At 44.9% G+C, this 22,843-nt stretch overlaps 1 long non-coding RNA gene across 1 annotated transcript; it reads left to right on the top strand.

Annotated features, from left to right (window-relative positions):
- Positions 1 to 16,935: 16,935 nt before the first annotated feature.
- LOC103186754 lies at positions 16,936 to 20,550 on the top strand. Its single transcript, XR_488811.1, has 4 exons — positions 16,936 to 17,057; positions 18,090 to 18,124; positions 19,362 to 19,500; positions 20,488 to 20,550. It is a non-coding gene; the product is annotated as an uncharacterized LOC103186754 (long non-coding RNA).
- Positions 20,551 to 22,843: the final 2,293 nt, after the last annotated feature.

Below are 22,843 nucleotides of genomic sequence, written 5' to 3' on the forward strand. Positions count from 1 at the left end.
GATGGGGGGTAAACTCAGAACAAACCTAGGGAAACACTATTTCAGTGAGCAAGCAGTAAACATATGGAACAGGCTCCCGAGGGGGGACGGTGAAAGGAGGAAATGTTGATTCTTTCAAGAACAAATTAGATAGATTTTTGCTAGAAAATAATATCTCAGGATAATACAGAGTATAGTTTGGGAGACATGTCAAGCGACTGCCAGGATGGTGGAACGATATACCTTGGTCTTCTTTCACCAGCAAATTCTTAAGTTCTAACTGCAGAAAAGCAGTTTCCAAATTAAGACCAAGATGGTCTCAAGGCTAAAGAGGAGAGAGATTTCAGGGGTTACTGGACATCACCTTCAAGCCATAAACCACGTCTTGAGTTCTACAAGATTTTTTTTGGCCAGCCAGGTGTCAGACACGTTAGGAAACCCATCACCGTTGCTTCAGAGTCTCCAAACCAAGTTGAGAATTCCATGCCTCCCACCTACACACGGAAATCCCAGAGATAGATTGTTGTAATGGAACATGCTCTCTCTCTTTCTCTCTCTCTCTCTCTCTCTCTCTCTCTCTCTCCCTGGAAAGATGTATCCTGCTTACCTAATTCTAGAAAGTATTAGGCGCAGATTGCAAGAGCCAAGGCTTGTGGAGACCTCAGAATGTGGGTTGGAGGTAACTGCTAGAGGCTAACCAATTAAAGCAAGAAAATGTGCAACTCGAAGGAGGTGAAAGTGCACAGAAAGGACAAGAAAAAAAATCTTATACAAGCTGTGAACAATCCTCTTAATTCCACTTAATTAATTTACTGAAGGAAAATTATGAAACGTTTCTCCCCTAAAAGTTACCGAGTAAAACTCACTGGGTCGATTTGCACTGGGGAGAAATGTGAACTGTTTCCCTCCACCCCATTCTTCCAGCCTCTTCACCTTTATCTTTAAAGAGTGAGCCGGGGGGAGTTAAAAAAAATCTTTGCATATCCATCTTGGAGTCCTGTAGCTCAGTGGTTAGAGCACTCGCCTCGCAAGCGAGAGACCTGGGTTTGGTCAACAAAATATACAGTCAAATCACTTTCCAGTATATCCGTTGAAACATCTCGAAGACTTGATAAGGCTATATCAAATGCCAGGATTATTATTATTTATTATAAACAAATCTCTATGATCGTAGGTTCAGTTAATATCCCCTCCCCTTCAAATTAATCCTCAGGATACAATACTTTGCAACATTTATCTTCTTGAAAGGCATTATATGAATAGAATTTATTGGTTGTTGCAAGCCAATATTCCTGTGAGTAGTCTGGTGCTGTATATAATAATAATAATAATAATAATAATAATAATAATAATAATAATAATAATAATAATAATAATAATAATAATAATAATAATAATAATAATAATAATAATAATTACAATAATTCTTGCATTTATTATAGCACCTTTTCATGTAATTGAGACATCTCAAAGCACTTCACAGAATATACTGTAAAATTAAGTATTTATATTTTATATTTTGTATATTTTGTGGGTGAAACTCGGCAGTCAATTGCGCACAGTGACATCCCACAAACAGTCGTGGAATGAGTGACCAATTTATTATTTTTGTTCCATAGGTTTACTACTCGCTCACTGAATGAAGTAGTGTTTTTGTTGATTTGTTCTGAATTTACCCCCTTCAATCGTAGGCTATCAGAAGGAAATAATAATAATAATCTTTGCATTTGATATAGAACTTTATCGTGTCTTTGAGACATCCCAGAGCGCTTCACAGGATATACTGTAAAGTGAACTGACTGTATTTTGTGGACGAAACATGACAGTCAAAAATCTATTATATATATAAATACAGGATGACCAAAAAGTTGTGATAACTAACCTATTATCTAAATGTATATATATCTATATATCATCATTTCTTTAAGACTTATTAAACATTGTAATGGCATAACAAATTTGCGTCACCCTGTATGTATATATTATATATCTATATTACAATACACATACCATCTGCCATGACATGAATTTTAAACATGTTTGTGCATTCAAAGACGGTTGCTCTTGTGACAGAGTTAAACGAACGAGCCACTTCGTCGACAGACACTAGGCAAACGTCTTCACTTCAAAGAGGAGTGATGCTGGCCCTTTAAACCACATCCCCTATTAAAAATTCTGAAAACAGTCACAGAGAGAGAGAGAGAGAAAAACTTTCAAAGCCCCTTCGCAGCAGCTCTTTGTTTACACACTCTCAAACAATTACTCCCTCCGTAAGCTGTGCCAGACAAACACATCACAGGGATAAAGGAGAATGTGCTTCCTGTTTGACAGAGACAATTTGCTCTGGCTTGAGTTCACCGCAGAAATGAGATCATGATTGACAGGCGAGGGGCAGTGAGCTTCACAAGAATTCAAAAAAAAAGCCATTGCGTGCAATTCGATTTGGAAGACTTTCCATACTAATACAATACAGTACTTTGAAACACCAGATAGATTTCGAGCACGGTTTTGTTGCGGGATCGCTGGGGTTTTTTCCGGGGAGTTTACGAACGAACTGGAACGATATAACCTTTTCGAGGGTTAGCTGGAGCTCCGGAGCGTTTCGGGAATGTTTCCGCGGGAATTTATTTTCACGATGAACGTGATTTCATCGACCGGCATGATGATAACCCTTGCATTTGATACGGCGGCTTATCACGTCATGGAGACGCCTTAAAGCGCTTGACGGAATATACTGTAAAGTGAATTAATTGGCTGCGTCTTTAGTGGACGAAACGCTGCAGCCAATTGCGTGTAGCTTTGTTCCTCAAGCAGTCGTGGATTGAAGACCAAACTTTTTTGGAGGGTTTGGGTGGTTTTATTACCCACGGAAAGCGATCCGCCAATCGACTAAAAAAATGTGTTCCTACTTACTGCTAGGCAAACAGAGGCGTGCATGTGTGCATGCGTGTGTGTGTGTGGAGTAAGGAAACTTGTCCAAGGTTTTGTCCCATACGGGAATCGAACTGGGTCCTCTCACTTGCGAGACAAGACAAGACTCACTAACAAATCCCCCCAAAATTAAAAGACAGTGAATAAGACACAACTGAAACAAAGAAAGCTGATCATTTGCTTTGTGGATGACCTAAAACTATATGGTAAAAATAGTAAAGAGTTAGAACAACTGAAAATAGTACAAATGTTTGGGGATGATGTCAAAATGGAGTTTGGACTAAATAAATGTGGCAAAGCAGCCTTTATTGATGTGAAACTGGAAAAAAAAATGAAAACATTCAACTAAACCAAAATACAACAATAAAAACAAATACATTAAATGAAGTGTATAAATGCTTGGAGTAGATGAAAGTGATGCAATATGTCATAAAGGCATGACATTGAAAGTTGTTTCCAATAATATAAGTACTTTTGGTTCTTAAAACAGAGTTAAATGCCAGAAATAAAATATTTGCCATTCAGGCAATTGCAAAACAGTAATAAGTCTGTGAAGCACTTTGAAACGTCTCGAAGACATGATAAGGAATGATATCAAATGCCAAGGATTATTATTATTAATATTAATGTACAGCTTTGGTATTATCAATTAGATGATCAAAGATCTGAAAAATGTTGATAGAAAAACGCAAAAACTGACCATTCATTGCCAACATGATATAAGATGATACTTCAATAAAAATTCTTGCATTTGATTTAGCGCCTTATCATGTCTTTGAGACATCTCAAAGCGCTTCACAGAATATACTGTAAAGTGAATTGACTGTATGTTTCGTGGGCAAAACACCCATTAAATAAACAAGATGATATTTTTATATAATTATTTTGATGCAACTATAATAGTACAATAACAACCAACAACAATAAAATTAAAATTTGGTTTGCTCCAGGTCCCCCGACCCACCCGCCCCACCATTGGCAGGAGAGCCTTCAGCCACTCTGCCCCCAACCTCTGGATTTCCATCCCCCAGTCACCGCTTCTCCCCTACTTAGCCTCCTTCAAGTCCCACCTCAAGACCCTCCTCTTCGACCATGCCATCGGCCATCCCCCTTCCCCTCCCCTCCCTTCTCCCCCCAGATCCCAGCTCGGGTCTGAAATGCTGTTCTCTGTCCAGCGCCTTAGGACATCCTCCCGACGTGAAAGATGCTATACAGATGTCATCTTGTTGTTGTTGTCGTCGTTGTAAAGCTCCTTTCATGTCGGGATGACTTCCAAAGGCACTGGACAAACAGAGTTTCGAACCCGAGATGGGGGTCAGGATCGGGGAGAGTGGAGGGCAGGGAGGGGAAGGAGAGATCGAAAGCACGGTCGAAGAGTAGGGTCTTGAGATGGGCCTTGAAGGAGGCAAAGGAGGGGGTGAGGTGGAGGGACTGCGGGATGGAGTTCCAGAGGGTGAGGGCAGAGTGGTGGAAGGCCCGCCCGCCAATAGGAACGCCGTGGACTGGAAGAGGTCATTTGGACGAACCTTGAAATTTAAAAAATACAAATCGAATTAAAAACTAATATCATAATCTTGGAACTAATCCGTCTTCACAGCCCTCAATTGAAATCTTCGCCAAAAGGCTCAGACTCTCTTGAAATTGCTGACGTAGTCTGCCTTTGCGGGGGAGTCTGTTCCATATGTTTACCGCTCGCTCTGTACAGAACAATCTTATCTTGCCTTCCCTCTTATGATTGTTTTCTTTGGGGGGAGCGTTTGCTCAGCCGGGTGTCTGATACTCACGGAAACCTATCACCGTTGCTTCAGAGTCTCCAAACCAAGCTGAGAATGCCACACAATCCACCTACACATGGAAATCCCAGAGATAGATTGAGGCGGGGGGGACATGAAGCAGGCCAGAGCCCCCTGAGCGGAGGAAGCGAGCTGGATGGTAGGGGGTTAAGAGGTCGCAGAGGTAGGTGGGGTACAAGACTGTGGAGGGTCTTTTATTTTAATAATAAAACATACTAATTGAAGATTAGGCCTGATTGAAATTGAAGCATCTCACAAATCAGTAATCGTAGGTTTAGCCGAATTTTATCAGAACAATCCCAGTATCAGAATGATCGAATCAAAATCTAGCAAACTGATAGAAAAACAAGAAAAACAGAAAAAGACTTTTTCCATCATTAAATAATAATAATGATCATTATTAGATAATTATAACAATAACAATAAACATTGTTAAATAATAATAATCCGGTCACTCAATCCACGACTGTTTGTGGGACGCTGCTGTGCACAATTGGCTGCTGTGTTTCACCCACAAAATACACAGTCACTACACTTTGTCTGTCAATTCACTTTGTCTGTCCTATCTGTATATATTTGTGAGCCCCAACTTATTGTGATGTTATTTCTCAATGTTACTTTTGTTGGTTGATGTTCATACCAGTTGGGTCTTTTCATCAATATCAAAGTGTTTACAAATGGCCCAGTGAATATATTTGATAATGATAATAATGCTTGCATTTGATATAGCGCCTTATCACATCTTCGAGACGTCACAAAGTGTTTCACAGAATACACTGTAAAGTGAATTGACTACATTTTGTGGGTGAAACAGAGCAGACAATTGCGCACAGCAACGACCCACAAACAGTCATGGATTGAGTGACCAAATTAATATTACTTTTTTNGAAGGGATTATTACCCTACCAAAAAGCATAGAGTAATAATTGACTAAGAACTGGCTCCTACTTACTGCTGGGTAAACAGGGGCGTGTGTGCGGAGTAAGGAAACTTGCCCAACATTTCGCCCTGCCCGGGAATCGAACCCGGGTCCTCTCACTTGTGAGACGAATGCTCTAACCACTGAGCTACAGGACTCCACGACTTAGTGGCTTGGAGGTGGGTATCCAACCAACAGGCTGGGAACAATCATTATCCAAACTCTCCCTCTCTCTCTCTCTCTTTGTCTCTTTCTCTCTCTCTCTCTCTCTCTCTCCCTGTTGCTCTCTGTCTGTTTCTCTCGCTCTTGTCCCCTGAGAAGCGCCAATTTGCCAATCCAGCCAAGGTCAGTACCGTGTAGAGAGGGGGTCAGAACTCATAAAGGGTCAGAATTCCTTCAGTCATTAGAAAGCAGGAACGCCGCGGACTGGAAGAGGTCATTTGGACGAACCTCGAAGTTTAAAAAATACAAATCGAATTAAAAACTAATATAATAATCTTGGAACTAATCCGTCTTCACAGCCCTCAATTGAAATCCTCGCCAAAAGGCTCAGACTCTCTCGAAGTTGCTGACGTAGTCTGCCTTTGCGGGGGAGTCTGTTCCATATGTTTACCGCTCGCTCTGTACACAACAATCATATCTTGCCTTCCCTCTTATGATTGTTTTCTTTGGGGGGAGCGTTTGCTCAGCCGGGTGTCTGATACTCGCGGAAACCTATCACCGTTGCTTCAGAGTCTCCAAACCAAGCTGAGAATGCCACACATCCCACCTACACATGGAAATCCCAGAGATAGATTGTTGTAATGAAACCCACACTCTCCCCCTCTCTCCCTCTCTCTCTCTCTCTCCCTGGAGGGACACATCCTGCTTTACCTAATTCCGGAAAGTATTAGGCGCAGGTTGGCAAGAGCCAAGGCTTAGGGGGAGCCCAGAGTGTGCGTTGGAGGTAACTGCTGGAGTCTAACCAGCTAAAACCACATAGCTTACCATTGATATCTCTGTCTGGCCAAGCTTTCCCGCTCCATGTCCAGTTAGGATCACCCTACCCATCAGGGCTTTGGCTGCAGGGTAAACAGGAGCTGAGTGTGAGGATTCCCTGCCACCAGTGACTGGTCGGCCTTTCCAGGTCCTGCCGATGAACCAGGCCGGGCTGTGCTGCCATCAGCAGTGAGCGCGCTGGAATATTGGGGCCCCTCCTGGCTCAGGAACCAGACTAGAGACCGGCACAGAGGGCTGGCGGGGTTCTGACATTCCATGGAGCCAGAGTGACCCCTATTCTGATAATACCAACGGTGACAAGTACTATCGATGTGGTCATTTCAAGTGCTTACAACATACCCAATAAGGAACATAAGAATTTATTGGGTGAAAGAAGACCAAGGTCCATCCAGTTCGCTTTCCACCATCCTGGCAGCTGCTTGCACATTTTGTGTCCCAAACCACGTATAATAATCCTTGTATTTGATATAGCGCTTGTCACGTCTTCAAGATGTCTCAATGCACTTCACAAAATATACTGTAAAGTGAATATTTTGTTGGTGAAATACAGCAACTAAGTGAAATGGACAGGATTATTATCCCCGGAAAAGCAATCTGCCAATCGACTAACAGACTCACTGCTGGTAAACAGAGTAAGGAAACTTGCCTAACGTTTTGTCCTGCCCGGGAAGCGAACCCAGGTCCTTTCGCTCGCGAGGTGAGTTCTCTAACCACTGAGCTACAGGATTTCACTGTGTCCCAAACTATACACTATCAAATAGTATCTATATATACTGTAGAATTCGAAAAGATCAGGAAATATGTTGATCTACAAATTGAATGCAGAGGTAAGTGGCAGAACAAGAGGTGTGATGCGATTGAGAATGTCATGATTGAAACAAGATCAATTTGTTCCACAATCGGCAGCTGCACTTTCAGTCGCTACAACAACAACAATAACATTACGCTTGTATAGCGCCTTTCACGTCGGAAGGACGTCACAAAGGCGTTGGACAGTCAAGGATTTGGGATCTGAGTTGGGGGTTGGGGTCGGGGTCGGGGCATATGGAGGGCAGGGGGGAAGCTTGGAGATCAAACGCACGGTTGAAGAGGAGGGTCTTGAAGAGGCAAGGGAGAGGGCGAGGCAGAGGGACTGGGGGATGGAGGACCAGAAGGTGGGGGCAGATGGCAGAAGGCTCGCCAGTCAATAGTGGGGAGAGCGAGGCGGGGGGGACGTGAAGCAGGCTGGAACCTGCTGAGTGGAGGGAGCGAGCTGGATGGTAGGGGTTATGGTAGAGTCCCAAAACTCTGGAACACTCTTCCCTCAGTCCCTCCAATATGTCCCCTCCTTCCCCATCTGTCGGCCGTGCCTTCGGTCATTTCCCCCCCACACGCCACCACCCCCCCCACCCACCCTTCACCCCCTGGCTCAGCGTCGTGCTCTGCCACTGTCAGGGACTCTACCCTTCAGCCAAGCAATAGGCTGAAGTCGATAGAATTTTGGGTCCCTGGTTGGATGTCAGGACAGAACAGAATTAGGCTCAGTCTCAGCACTCCCTATTGTCAAGCCTGATACACGAAGAACCTTTTAGCTGAGAAACTGCCTCCTCTTCCCTAGTAGATGGAAAAATAAGTGGAGTCCTGTAGCTTAAGTGGTTAGAGCCCTCGCCTCGCGAGAGAGAGGTTCAATTCCCGGGCAGGACCCTTATTCCAACCCACACACACACGTAAGTAGGAACCCAGTTGTTCGATGATTGGCGGATCGCTTTCCCGTAGGTAAAAATCCCTTCAAAAGAATAATAATAATAATTTGGACAGTCAATCCACGACTGTTTGTGGGGCGCTGCGGTGGCAATTTTGGCTGTCGCGTTTCGCCCACAAAATATCTTTAGACAATTCACTTTACAATTCTATGTTGAAGCGCTTTGAGATAGTCTCGAAGTATCGAAATGAAGGATGATTATTATTACAAAAAAAGGAGTCAAATAATTTAGGAGAGTGAGGGGAGAGAGAGAGGAGAACATTGGAAAATATCCACAGCGTTGCAGGATTCAGCTGTAGTTGTTTAAAACAAAACATTGGAATATGGATCCTCTTAGAACTGTGACAGAACATCCAGAGCTCCGGCAGATGTTGTTACAACAAACGAACACAACAGTGCAGAGCAAATCTCAACACCCCGCTTCCCCTCCTACCACCAAAGCCCCCGCAGGTTCAATCACCAACCGTTCTGTAAGCCTGACTCGCTGCCAGATCGAGATGGTTTCGTGACAATCTTATTCAAGTTTTCTGGACGCTGACGGGTGTTGGTGAGCTGAATTCTAAACAGCCTGGCTCGCTCAGTAGCACACTTCGCCTCTGACTCAGGACGGCGTGGGTTCAAAGCGCCCCACGTCAGCACTTCTAACTCCCATTGTCTGGGCTGGCACGCCAATGTCAGTGTATTGGCTGTGGAGTCCTGTAGCTCAGGGGTTAGAGCGATTGCCTCGCAAGCGAGAGGACCTGGGTTCGATTCCCAGGCGGAACCTTACAACAACAATAACAACAACAACAACAAGATTCCATTTATAGAGCGCCTTTCACGTCGAGAGGACGTCCCGAGGCGCTGGACAGTTGGGTCAGGACCCCGGCATTGGGGGGGAAATGGTCAGGGTGAGGGGAGGGAAGGGAGGGAGCGAGGAGGGGTTAGAGAGTCGAGAGTGGAGCTGAAGGCACAGTCAAAGAGAAAGGTCTTGAGACCGGCCTTGAAGGAGGAAAGGGAGGAAGCGGCAAAGGCACTGGGGGATGGAGTTCCAGAGCCTCGGGGCTGAGAAGCTGAAGGCCCGGCCACCGATGGTAGATGGTCGGAGAGGTAGGAGGGAGCGAGGCCGTGAATGGCCTTGTAGGTGAGGATGAGGATCTTGAATTCGATCCTCTGGGGGATGGGAAGCCAGTGGAGGTGAGCGAGGGTGGGAGTGATGTGGTCTTGGTGTCTGGTGCGGGACAGTACACGAGCTGCAAAGTTCTGAATGACCTGCAGTGTGGAGGGAGGTGGCGGGAAGGCCGCGAGGAGAGAATTCCTGTAGTCCAGCCTTGAGGTGATAAATGCGTGGAGCAGAGTTTCAGCAGCGTGAGGGGTGAGGTAGTGCCGTAGTCTGGCGATATTCCGGAGGTGATGGAAGGCGGTGCCGGTTGTGGCGGACATAAGGAAGAAAGGACAGCTCAGGGTCGAACAGAACCCTGAGGTTCCTGACCGGCTTTGAGAGGTGGAGAGTGCAGCCTTGGATGCTGATGCTGTCAGCGCCTGAGGTGCGGAGGCGCTGACGTGAGCCAATCAGGAGGGCCTCAGTTTTACGCACTTTGAGCTGAAGAAAGATGTCTCTTGTCCAGGACTCGATGTCGGACAGACAGCTGTCAGGACATCGGGGGCCGTGGAGTTGAGGGTAGAGGAGGAAAGGTAGAGTTGGGTGTCATCCGCATACATGTGGAAGTTAACCCCATGTCTGCGGATGATGTCACCACAGGGGGAGCATATAGAGGGTGAAGAGGAGGGGACCGAGGACAGAGCCCTGAGGGACACCGCACGAGACAGTGCGGGGGGTGGAGGAAAAGCCATTTGTGGAAACAAAATGAAGACGGTGGGAGAGGTACGACCTAAACCACTCAAGGACAGGGCCTTGAAGGTTGAGGTGGGAGGACAAGCGGTGGAGGAGGATAGTGTGGTCGACCGTATCGAATGCTGCCGATAGGTCGAGGAGGACGAGGAGGCAGAGGGAGCCCTGGTCACAGATGGTCAGGATGTCATTGGTGACCTTGACCAGGGCAGTTTCTGTGCTATGGGCAGCACGGAAACCCGACTGAACCTTAGGTGAGTTTCCTTACTCCACATACACGCACACACACACACACGCATACACACGCACACGCGCACATTGTTTATCTGGCAGTAAGTAGGAATCTGATTAGTGGATCACTTTCTACGGGTCCTGATTGGCTCCCGTCAGCGCCTCAGGCACTGACAGCATCACCATCCATGGTTGTACCCTCCACCTCACTGAGCCAGTGCAGAACCTTGGGATCTTGTTTGACCCTCAGCTATCCTTTCTACCCCACATCCGTACCATGATCCACTCTGCCTTCCCCCACCTCTGCAGTATCGGCCGGCTCCGCCACTGTCTCACACCGCAGCCCCCGAAACCCTTCATTATATCGAGGCTCGACTATGCAAACTCCATGCTTGTCGTCCTCCCCAACTCCTCCCTCCACGGGCTGCAGAACATCCAGAATTCTGCAGCCCGTGCCCTCTCCCGCACCGGGCTCCATGACCCTATCAGCTCCATCCTCGCCTGACTCCACTGGCTTCCCATCACACAGAGGATACAGTTCAAGATCCTGTTCCTCACCTTCAAAGCTTTCCATGGTCTTGCTCCCCCCCTACCTCTGCCAGCTCCTAACACCCATCCTGCCCGCTTACTCCGCTCAGCGGGCTCTGGCCTACTTACTGTCCCTGCCTTGCCCGTCCCACCATCGATGGATGGGCCTTCCACCACTCTACCCCTACCCTCTGGAACTCCATCTCCCAGTCCCTCCGCCTTGCCTTATCCCTTGCCACATTGAAGACCCATCCCAAGACCCTCTTCTTTGACCGTGCTTTCGATCTCCCCACTTCACCCCCTACCCTCCACCTTCCCCGATCCCGACCTCAAGCTCCGGATCCAAAACTTTTGGGACATCCTCCTGAAAGGCACTATACACATGTAATTTTGCCCCTTCAAAAAAATAAATAATAACAATATTATCACTCATCAGTAAATTTTTGTGTGACATTACTGTGAGCATTTTGCCCACAAAACATACAATCAATTCTCTTTACTGTATATCCTGTGAAGCTCTTTAAGACGTCTTGAAGACATGATAAGGCGCTATATCAAATCCAAGGATTATTATTATTATATTATTATTAAGATTTTTTAATGGAGGCTCCTATCAGCAACCAAAACTCACTTAAAAATACCGAAATAGATCACAACAATAATCCTTGCATTTGATAATGGCGCCTATCGAGATGCCTTAAATTCACGGAATATACTGTAAAGTGTAGAGACCGTACATTTGTGGGCGAAACGCGGCAGCCAATGACGCGCAGCAGCGTCCCACAAACTTTGGTTTGCAGCATTGGTCACAGGGGGTAATGTAATCTGAGTTTATTTCAGAAATTGTTTGAAGAAATACTGGAAAACTGCCCTCCATTTACATGTATAGCAGATAAATCCCACACGTGTAAATTGAGAGCATTTTCCAACTGAGCAACAAATGCAATAAAACTCAGTGTCCATGGGAGGGCAGCAAAGGCACCGCTTGTGTTCCCAGTTCCTGAGCTGCGGGTTCCCAAATAATAATAATAATAATCCTTGCATTTGATACAGCGCCTTATCACGTCTTCGAGACGCCTCATAGCCCCTCACAGGATACACTGCAACGTCAACTGACTGTGTATTTTGTGGGCGAAAGGCCAATTGGGCTTTGTTTCATTCTAAATGCAATCATAAATAAAGAATAACATGGGGAAAGATTCACTTCACATTTCAGAAGCTAAGTTGCTCCGAGTTCAAAATTAGGTTGGATATGGGCGCTGGCAAAAATGAATCATCAAACATATTGATTGCCCCATGTGGGCATTAATCTGTATTTTATGATTTTATTTATTACAATTTAATTTTCACATTGTATATTTTGGAGCCAGAGGAGAGATGAATGATATAACTACACAAGAAGTAATCCCAATATGAGCTTCAACCCTGAAATATTTTGGACACAAATCCCAAATTATTATTATTATAATAATTATTATCCTTGCTTTTGATACAGCGCCTGATCAAATCTTCGAGACGTCTCAAAGCGCTTCACAGGATACACTGCAAAGTTAATTGACTTTTGTGGGAGAAATGTGGCAGCCAATTACACACAGCAGCGTCCCACAAACAGTCGTGGATAGAGTGACCAAATCATAATTTTTTGGGTAAAAAAACCTTTTATAAGTATTATTTTCCCCTTAAAGCATCCGGCCATTGACTAACAACCGGATTCCTACTCACTGCTAGGCAAACTGAGACGTGTGGAGTGCGGAGTAAGGAAACTTGCCCAAAGCTTCGCCCTGCTCCGGAATCGAACCCAGATCCTCTCGCTTGCAAGGCGAGCGCTTCAACCAATACTATACAGGACGAGCCTTGTAAATTGCCACCAGTTGCTCTTTGTAGCCACAGTTGGTTCTTTCAAAAGGGCTTGATGAAACATCAATTGCATTACAAACTGCTCTGTTTCGGAGTGAGGGGAAGTGGGGGAGAGTGGGGGGGGGGGGGGGGAGACAGGAAGCGAGCAGGCTTTGGCTAAATTTAAAAGAGATTTGTGCACGTCATACTTCCAGTGACATTGTCCGTCTGTCACTGTGCCGCTATTGTCTCCACAAGCGGGAATGAGCATCGGTGGTTTGACGAGGCTTCTGAATCACAGCCCCTGATGTCACATTGCCTAGGTGCAAATATTTAATGTCAAGCACAAGCTGTGTCTCCGTCAGCCTGGAATGGGGGTGTTTGAAAAGCTACTAAGCAATACATAATGGGACGTTGCCCTGCGCAAATTGGCTGCCTCCTACAAATGCACACGACACAGTGCTTTACAGTAAAATCCTGCAAAGCCCTCTGAGATAACTGAGCAACGTGATAAGGAGCTGTATCACAGGCAAAGATTATTATTATTATGATGAAAATGGCCTTTCCTGGGTAGGGGGGAAATGTTCCTTTACCCAGCAGTAAGTAGTCGATTGGGAGATCGCTTTTCCGGGAGTCACTCAATCCACGGCTGTTTGTGGGACACTGCTGTGCGCTATTGGCTGCCGCATTTCACCCACAAAATACACAGTCACTGCACTTTCAAGTATATTCTGTGAAGCGCTTTGAAACGTCTCGAATACGTGATAAGGCGCTACACCAAATGAAAGGATTGTTACTACTATTATTATATTCTTTATTTGGCCAAATACTCCAGCGAGCTAACTCCCTCTTGAATCTCTTATAATATAATAATAATCGTTGCATTTGATTGCTGTTGATGCAACCCACTGTTTCATTGAGTCATCCAATTCACATATTCACCTTGTTCTCTGTGTAAAGTAATCTAATCTGAACCTCTTTGCAGTTTAACACTCCCCACTGTTGAAGGTTGTTTGATAATGTTGCAATTATGTTACGTTACGAGATTATTATTATTAGATTGAAACTCATTTGCCTACAAAATATAGTCACTTAATGGTACAGTATATCCCATGAAGTGCTTTCAGAAATCCTCCCGATCGCTCTACCAAATGCAAGGATTATTAATATTATTATTATAAATTAGAATCGCTTAAAACTGGCTTCAAAAGAGACATAATATCGAGGTCTTGGCTGCCTGTCCAGGTATTAACGAAGAAACTTTCTTTCGGAATCCTGGCCAATAATCCTCCAAGTAAACTGGTCATTGACTTGGTGGCTATTTGTGGACGCTGCTCTGCTCCGCTCAGCGGACTCTGGTCTGCTTCATGTCTCCCGCCTCGCTCGCCCCACTATTGGCAGCCGGGCTTCTGCCACTCTGCCCCCACCCACTAGAACTCCATCCCCGAGTCCCTCCGCCTCACCCCTCCCTCGCCTCCTTCAAGACCCATCTCAAGACTCTCCTCTTCGACCGTGCTTTCGATCTCCCTGCTTCTCCCCCACTGTTCTCCACCCTCCTCGATCCCGACCCCCAGTTCGGGTCCGAAACTCTGTCTGTCCAGCGCTTTGGGACGTCCTCCCGCCGTGAAAGGCGCTTTTACAAATATAATATTGTTGTTGTTGTATCAAATGCTCTGGGACCCTACCCCACGGGAAGGGCACTACATAAAAGTTGTTGTTGTTGTAAATCGGGTGAGTTTGTCTTCTCTTTTCGGTCAATGTCACAATGTTCTTACCCAGAGACAAGACTCATCCCAAAGGCAGGGCATGGAAGATCGAAAGTGGAATTGACACGATAAGGTTTCGAAACCCAGCCTGATGGTCTGAATGTTCCTCTCCCCATCTCCCCTCCCGTTCTATATTTGAATTAGCTTTTTGGGGGTCAACCGGGTGTCTGACATACGTGGAAACCCATCACCGTGCTCGATAGTCTCCAAACCAAACCGAGAATTCCACGTACACATGGAAAAATCCCAGAGATAGGTTGTTGGAATGGAATGTGCACTCTCTCTCTCTCTCTCTCTCCCTGGAGGGATTAATCCAGCTTATCTAATTCCAGAAAGTATTAGGCGTAGGTTGGCGAGAGCCAAGGCTTGGGGAAAGCCCAGAGTGTGTGTCGGGGCTAACTGCTGGAGTCTAACCAGCTAAAACCCACCGTTTCGCCCACAAAATACACAGTCACTACATTCTACAGTATGTTCTGTGAAGCGCTTTGAGATGTCTCGAAGACGTGACCAGGCGCTGTATCAAATGCAACGATAATAATTATAATAATAATTTGGAATTTGTGTCCAAAATACTTCAGAGTTCAAGTTCATATTTTATTGAATTGGGATTACTTCTTGTGTAGTTATATCATTCGTCTCTCCTCTGGCTCCAAAATATACAACGTGAAAATTGATTTGTAATAAATAAAATCATAAAATGCAGATTAATGCCCACATGGGGCAATCAATATGTTTGATGATTCATTTTTGCCAGCGCCCATATCCTACCTAATTTTAGGCTTGGAGCAACTTAGCTTCTGAAATGTGAAGTGAATCTTTTATTATTATTATTATTGTCATTATTATTGTTATTATTATTACTATTGCTTAGCCAATTCAGATCTCTCCTACAGACCACCCAGTCCCTTGTCTTCGAGTCCCGTTTAATTCAGATTAGATGCCTTGAGGACCTCCTTTTGAGCTCTCGCTGTTTATTTTTGGTCCCTTCTACGCTTTGCAAGCGTTGACTGAACTGACGTCACTGCAAAAAAATAAAGTTCAAAGCTTCCTTTGTAAATCAAAGATCATCGTTAATATGCAGGCTGTGTGCAGGGTGGAGTGGGGAGATAGACTAGAGCAGATAACTGTAAGGGTTGTGGATGGTAATGATTTTCCCACCCCCTCCAGCCACTGAGACTTTACACCAATGTTTGTCGGATTCCTCTGTTCAAGCAACGATAACGAACGTTTAATGTGTTTGCTCAAGACTAGAAAGGCGATGTGACGTACGCAGGAAGCTGCTTTCCCCCACCACCACCCCCACCTCCGCGCCCCCACCCACCAGCTGCAACCCCTCACTCCCCCCCTTCCCCGTTTTAAAAAAAGGCAGAATTAACACAAAAAGAGAAAGAGAGAAACGGGTCATCAAATGTCAAGGTGCAGATTGGCAAAAAGTCCAAATTGGTTTGAGTTTGTGTGTGTGTGTGCGTGTGCGTGCGTGCGTGTGAGTGTGTGCTTTTTTTAATATATATGTGTGTGCGTGTGTGAATGATGGTGCAAAAAGGTTTAAATACTGGGGAGAGGAGAGGGGGAAGAGACAGGCGCCGAGACTGAGACAGAGAAGCAACGACAAGCCTTGAAGAGAGGCGCTGATTAGTGATTAAGTCAAAGGGGAAGATACCATCCTAAAAAAAATAAAGCCAAGTGTTAGCCGAGATGAGCTGGGGTATTCTAACGAGTTTTCTCATCTTCGCTGCTGTTGCAGCAGTCTGTGGCGCTCAGATTTCTGGGCAAACACAGCTGGGAGAGGGTAAGTGTGTGTGCGCGTGCGTTTGTGTGTGTGTGTGTGTTTGGGGGTGAGGTGTATGAGTGTGTGTGAGTGTGTGTCAGGGCGTGAGGGTTATGTGAGAGTTTGTGTGAGTATGAGGGTGTGTGTGAGTGTGTGAGGATGTGTGAGAGAGTGTGTGAGAGGGTGTATGTGTATATGTTAGAGCGTGTGTGAGAGGGTGTGGGTGTGTATGTGAGGCTGTGTGTGAGGGTGTGAGGGTATGTGTGAGGATGTGTGTGCGCCTATGTTAGAGCGTGTGTGAGAGGGTGTGTATGTGAGGTTGTGTGTGAGAAGGTGTGTGTGTGAGAGGGTGTGAGGAGATAAACCTAGGCTCTTGCTTATTCAAGTGCAACAGGTTTCTATGTGAGCAAAGGTTCTTCCTCACATTATTTATCCCCAAAAACACACTAGTGTGGAGCGACCTAAAGACGGAGAAAAACAACGAGAAAGAAAGGGGTTATTAACCGTGTTTATGTGTGTGTGTGTGTGTTTTAACCCAAAGCAAATGACAAACGACACAAATCAATCCAAATACTGAACGATTCTTTTGGTGACTTTTGCCAGGGGTCTGGGGCGGTTCAGCTGACCAAGTGGATGCAGTCGAACGTGGGAAGATCCTGAAATTCCTGGCCAATTTGGAACAAGCAAGAAAAATCGCTGATGCTGGGATCGGCACTAAAGTAACAAGGGGAAGAGGTAGGTGGTGGACTGGATTTTACTGTGTGCGTACGTGTGTGTGTGTGTTGGGAAGGGAGGTGAGAGGGGAAGAGAGACAGAGAGGAGGGTTTCAGTTCAGGATTAAAGCCACAAGCCTGACTTTAGGTATTATGTTTAATAGTACGTATTAATTATTCATTATTATTAATCATTATTATGAATTGGTTTAATAATCCCTAAAAAAAATTAAGTTGGTCACTTCAATCCACGACTGTTTATGGGACGCTGCTGTGCGCAATTGGTTGACGCATTTCGCCCACAAAATACACAGTCAATTCACATTAATGTATATTCTATGAAGCCCTTTGAAATATCTCAACGATACGATGAGGCTCTACATCAAAGCAAGGATTATTATTATTATTATTCATTTCAATTTTCAATTCGGAATTTTTCACACATGCTTTTGAGTAGACTTGATCTCAGCTCACTCCTTTAATAAATAATAAGGAGAAAACTTCCACTGACTGATTATATATATCTGTGTGAAAACAAAAGATTTGAATAACTCTGCATTTTTTTTGAAACATCAAATGTTAAGCTCAAAAGAAAACCGGAAGAATTGATCAGTCAAAGCAGATAGAATCATAACATCGGAGAATATTACAGCACAGAAGGAGGCCCTTCAGCCCATCGTGTCTGTGTCGGCTCTTTGCAAGCAGTCCCATTCCCCCACTCTTTCCCCACATCCTTGCAATTTTTTCCTCTTCAAGTACCTCTTCAATTCCCGTTTGGCATTGAATCTGTTTCCAGTGTCCTTTTCAGGCAGCTTCATTTCAGACCGTAACAACATTCTGGGTTAAAAATTCTCCTGGTCTCCCCTTTTGCCAATTATCTTAAATCTGTGTCCGCTGGTTACCGACCCACCCGCCCGCCAGAGGAAACAGTTTCTCCCTAATTACACTATTCACAATGTACTGTCAATGCATAACGTAATGGATAATATTTCTCCCTCTGTCTTAATGATCTATGATCAGTGAGGTGAACTGTATGCTTTTAACTGTGTTTCAGACGGGGATAAAATGAGTGAGCGCAGAGGCAGAACGGTAAGATTTATGTTACCGATTTTTATATGCATGAGCAAAGCATTGGTTTGTGTATTGGTTTGAATGCATCAGTTTTAGCCCAGAAACTGAGTTTTTCCCTGTAATGACAGTCCCCAAGTCATCAAGCCCCCAAAAAAATGGTAAATCCGGGCAGATACATCAACATTTTAAACGCAGAATATATAAATTCAAATGTAATGTATAATGTGTCTTCAATGCGTACCCAAAACAACAACATCTTGTGTTTATATAACACCCTTCACATGGGGTAGCATCCCAGAGCGCTTGACAGTGGCGGAGTCTGACCCCGAGCCGGGAGGAGGGGGGGAGGAGTGGTGGGGGGGGCGGTGGCAGGAGGTGAGAGTAAGCACGATTGAAAAGAAAGGTCTTTAGGCGGGATTTGAAGGTGACAAAGGTATGGATGAGGGTTTCGGCTGAGGTACGGGGTGGAAAAAATAAAGAATAGTTTGTCTGATGAGAATGGTCCTCACTTATCACGGACGGCACCAGGTGGCTGTTAAAGGTCCCACTATTCCAAAAGACAAAGGAGTTTATTCCTGTTAACAATTCCCCCCCAAATAAAATTGGTCACTCACGCTATGATCTGTTTTTGGGACACTGCGATGCACAAATTGTCTGTCACATTCAACCATAAAATACCAATATTATTATTATTATTATCACTCCACTTTACAATATTTTCTGTGAAATTCTTTGAGATGTCTCGATGACGTGATAAGGTGCTGGATGAAAAGCAAACATTATTATTATGATTAACATTATTGCTATTATTATTTTTGTTATTATTATTTTGGAGCTACCTGTACTTGTAGCAACCCCAATGGAAATCAATCAATTAATCCAGAACAGACCAGGACTGAACATACAATCTGCTGGTCAATGAGTGCGTCATTGAGTATAATAATAATAATAATCCTTGCATTTGATATAGCGCCTTATCACATCTTTGAGAAGTCTCAAAACGCTTCACAGAATATACTGTAAAGTGAATAGAATATATCTTTTGTGGGCGAAACGCGGCAGCCAATTGCATACAGCAGCGTCCCACAAACAGTCGTGGATTGAGTGACCAAATTATTTATTTTCTATTTATATTTTTAAGCGCTGCTCCATTGAGCCATTGGAGGAGAGCTCGCCCTTTCATTTTTACACCTCGAGTCCTCTTACACTCATTTACCTGCATGCACTATATGTATTGGGTTTGATTGCTGTGCAGGACTTTGCGGAAGGAACTCAAGGTGGATTTCCTCTTGATGAAGATTTTATGAATGATGAAGCGTCACCTGTCAATCCTTTACATGGCAGAGGATCAAGGACACCAACACAACAGGCGGGGAAGAAGTCAAAGAAGCGAGGTATGTTTATTTGGAGTCCTGTGGCTCAGTGGTTAGAGCACTCGCTTTGCAAGTGAGAGATCGGAGTTCAATTCCAGGCAGAGGGCGAAACCTTGGGCAAGTTTCCTTACTCCACACAGAGCCTAATAATAATCCCTCCAAAACCAAAAACAATAATAAATTGGTCATTTTCAATCTTGACTGTTTGTGGGACATTGCTGTGCGCAATTGGCTGCCGCGTTCGCCCACAAATATACAGTCAATTCACTTTACAGTGTGTTCTGTGAAATGCTTTGGGATGTCCTCCCGACTTGAAAAGCGCTATATCAAATGCAAGGATTATTATTATTATAGAGCGCTCACCTCGCAAACGAAAGGACCTGGGTTTGATTCCCAGCAGTGCAAAAAGTTTCCTTACTCCACACGCCTCTGTTTGCCTAGCGTTAAGTAGGAACCCGGTTGTTAGTCGATTGGCAGAACTCTTTTCCAGGGATACTAACCCCTTCAAAAAAAAAATAATAATAACTAGGTCACTTCAATCCACGACTGTTTGTGGGACACTGCTGTGTGCAATTGGCTGCCACGTTTCACCTACAAAATTTACAGTGTATCCTGTGAAGCGCTTTGAGACGTCTCAAAGACGTGGTAAGGCGCTATATCAAATGCAAGGATTATTATTATTTTCCAAAATGTTTATTTTAGCAGCGTTCAAAAGAACAGCAGATTCCCTACACTTCCAAATACAGATCTTTCTCACAACTCAACATTCACGACTCAGCACCTTGGGACGTCCTTCCGACGGGAAAGTCACTTTACAAACGTAATTTTGTATTGTATTGTATTAACAATTGTGCCCAACCAGCTAAAGATTTATGGTTCAGAAATGGTCTCGGGGGATAATAGAGACAAAGAGTGAAAGTGTAGGATCTTATCAGTTCAGCGTTTAACATTTGAAGAAACAATAGTTTAGAACTGAACCGATCTCAAATATTTGTGTTTATATTTCAGCTTGCTTCTGGAAATACTGCATCTAGAGAACACCCCAGATTAACACTGCCCTCTGGACGGACCAGTTTAGGTGACCGAGGAACGTAAACACTTGACAACGAAACCCAAACGTTTCAAGACTTTCAACATTATTCAAATAGAATTAAAACAAATCTATCAGACCACGTTTCTGCCTGGTGTAGAAATTATACGCTAAAAAAAACGGCTAACTGTGTATTTAAATGAAGTCTATCCAAATAAAAGTTGCTCTTTTTTATTAAAAAACAAACAAACAACGAGTTAAAGGATCTGGTTGCCAAAGCACTACATAAGGCAACAAAAAAAAAGTTTTTTTTTATATTTGAATTCCATTTGTAGTTTCCATGGTACAAAATCCTGACATTTACCTTTCAAAGTAAAAAGACTCTCTGGTGAACGTTTCTTCGTGTGTTGTGGAGTTTCGAAGGCGTAGAGATTCCAGATTGCACATTGTACCGAACACAGACCAGTGAAAGTGTGGAAACAATTGATCCATTGAGAATTGCAAGCTTCCCGTAACTATAGATGCCTTTCTGTGTGAGATAAGGTGAAGGGCATATCTTCCTCCATCTGCTGCTGATGACAGCACAGCCCGGCCTGGCTCATCGGCAGGACCCAGAAGAGCCGACTAGTCACTGGGGGCAGGGAATCCTCCCACTCAGCTCCTGTTAACCCTGCAACTCAAGGCCCTAACGGGGAGGGTGGTCCTAGCTGGACAAGCAGCGGGAAAGCTTGGCCAGACAGCGATATCAATCGCCAAGCCACGTGGTTTTAGCTGGTTAGACTCCAGCAGTTACCCCAATGCATATGCTGGGCTCCCCCCAAGCCTTGGCTCTTGCCAACCTGCGCCTAGTACTTTCCGGAATTAGATAAGCAGCATTCATTCCTCCAGGGAGAGAGAGAGAGAGAGTGCGCCTTCCATTCCAACAACCTATCTCTGGGATTTCCACATGTAGGTGGAATGCATAGAATTCTCAGCCAATTGCACACAGCAGTGTCCCACAAATAGGCAGCGATTGAGTGAACAATTTTTTTTTGACGGAATTATTACACCCGGAAAATCAATCCACCAATCGACTAACAACCGGGTTCCTACTTACTGCTGGGTAAACAGAAGTGTGTGTGTGTGGAGTAAGGAAACTTGTCCAAATTTTTGCTCTGCCCGGGAATCGAACCCAAATCTCTCACTTGCTAGGTGAGCGCTCTAACCAATGAGCTACAGGACTGGGTGTGCTCTGAGTTGTCAAAAGTGCCTGGTCCTACCTAGTCCTAATGGGCATTAAAGATCCTATGGCACTATTCAAAAAGAGTACAACAACAACATTTACACAGCGCCTTTCACGTAAGGAGGTCGTTCCAAGGCACTGGACAGTCAGGGATCCGTACTCGAGGTGGTGGTTGGGATCAAGAGGGGTAGGGGGCAGGGGTTAGGGTTAGAAGGGTGACCGAAGGCACGAATGAAGAGGAAGGTATTGAAACGGGTCTTGAAGGAGGCAAGGGAGGGGGCAAGGCGGAGGGACTGTGGGATGGAGTTCCAGAGGGAGGGGGCAGAGAAGCTGAAGGGCTGACCGCCAAGGGTGGGGCAGGCAAGGCGGGGGAAGTCAAACAAGGCGGGTCTCACTGAGCAGAGGGAGCAGACAGGTTGATAAGGGTTACCAGGTCGCAGACGTAGGGGGGAGTGAGGCCATGGAGGGCTTTGAAGGTGAGGACCAGGATCTTGAACTGTATTCTCTGTGTGATGGGAAGCCAGTGGAGGCGAGCGAGGATGGGAGTGATAGGATCGGGAGAGGACACGGGCTACAGAGTTCTGGATGTTCCTGTGGAGGGAGGAGTTGTGGACAATGTCAGTAGGGAGTTTGCATAGTCGAGCCTGAATGTAATGAAGATGTGTACGAGGGTCTCGACGGCCCATGGTGTGAGACAGTGGTGGAGCCGGGCGATGTTGCGGAGGGGGGAAAGGCAGAATGGGTCATGGCACGGATGTGGGGGATGAAGGGCAGTTGAGGGTCAAACAGGAAAATGAGCTTCTGCATTGGCTCCATGAGACGTAGAGGCAAGGTGCTGGATTAATTTCAGAATCCCAATTTAATTGTACAAGTGGAATCCTGTAATGTATTAGAGGTTAGAGCACTCTCACCTCACAAGTGAGAGGACCTGGATTCGATTCCCGGTAAGAAATAAATGTATGGATTATTATCATTGTTTTGTGGTTTGTTAGGAGCATGCAAATCTTAGCCAGGTTGCGATAATACTGTCAACGCGTCTGTGATTGGGAAAATACCTGTTGCCCACTTAATAAGATGCTTGATTATTAAAAATAATATTTGATTATTGAAGG

Source organism: Callorhinchus milii, unplaced genomic scaffold, assembly GCF_018977255.1.
Source record: "Callorhinchus milii isolate IMCB2004 unplaced genomic scaffold, IMCB_Cmil_1.0 Scaffold4, whole genome shotgun sequence".
Taxonomy (NCBI): Eukaryota; Metazoa; Chordata; class Chondrichthyes; order Chimaeriformes; family Callorhinchidae; genus Callorhinchus; species Callorhinchus milii.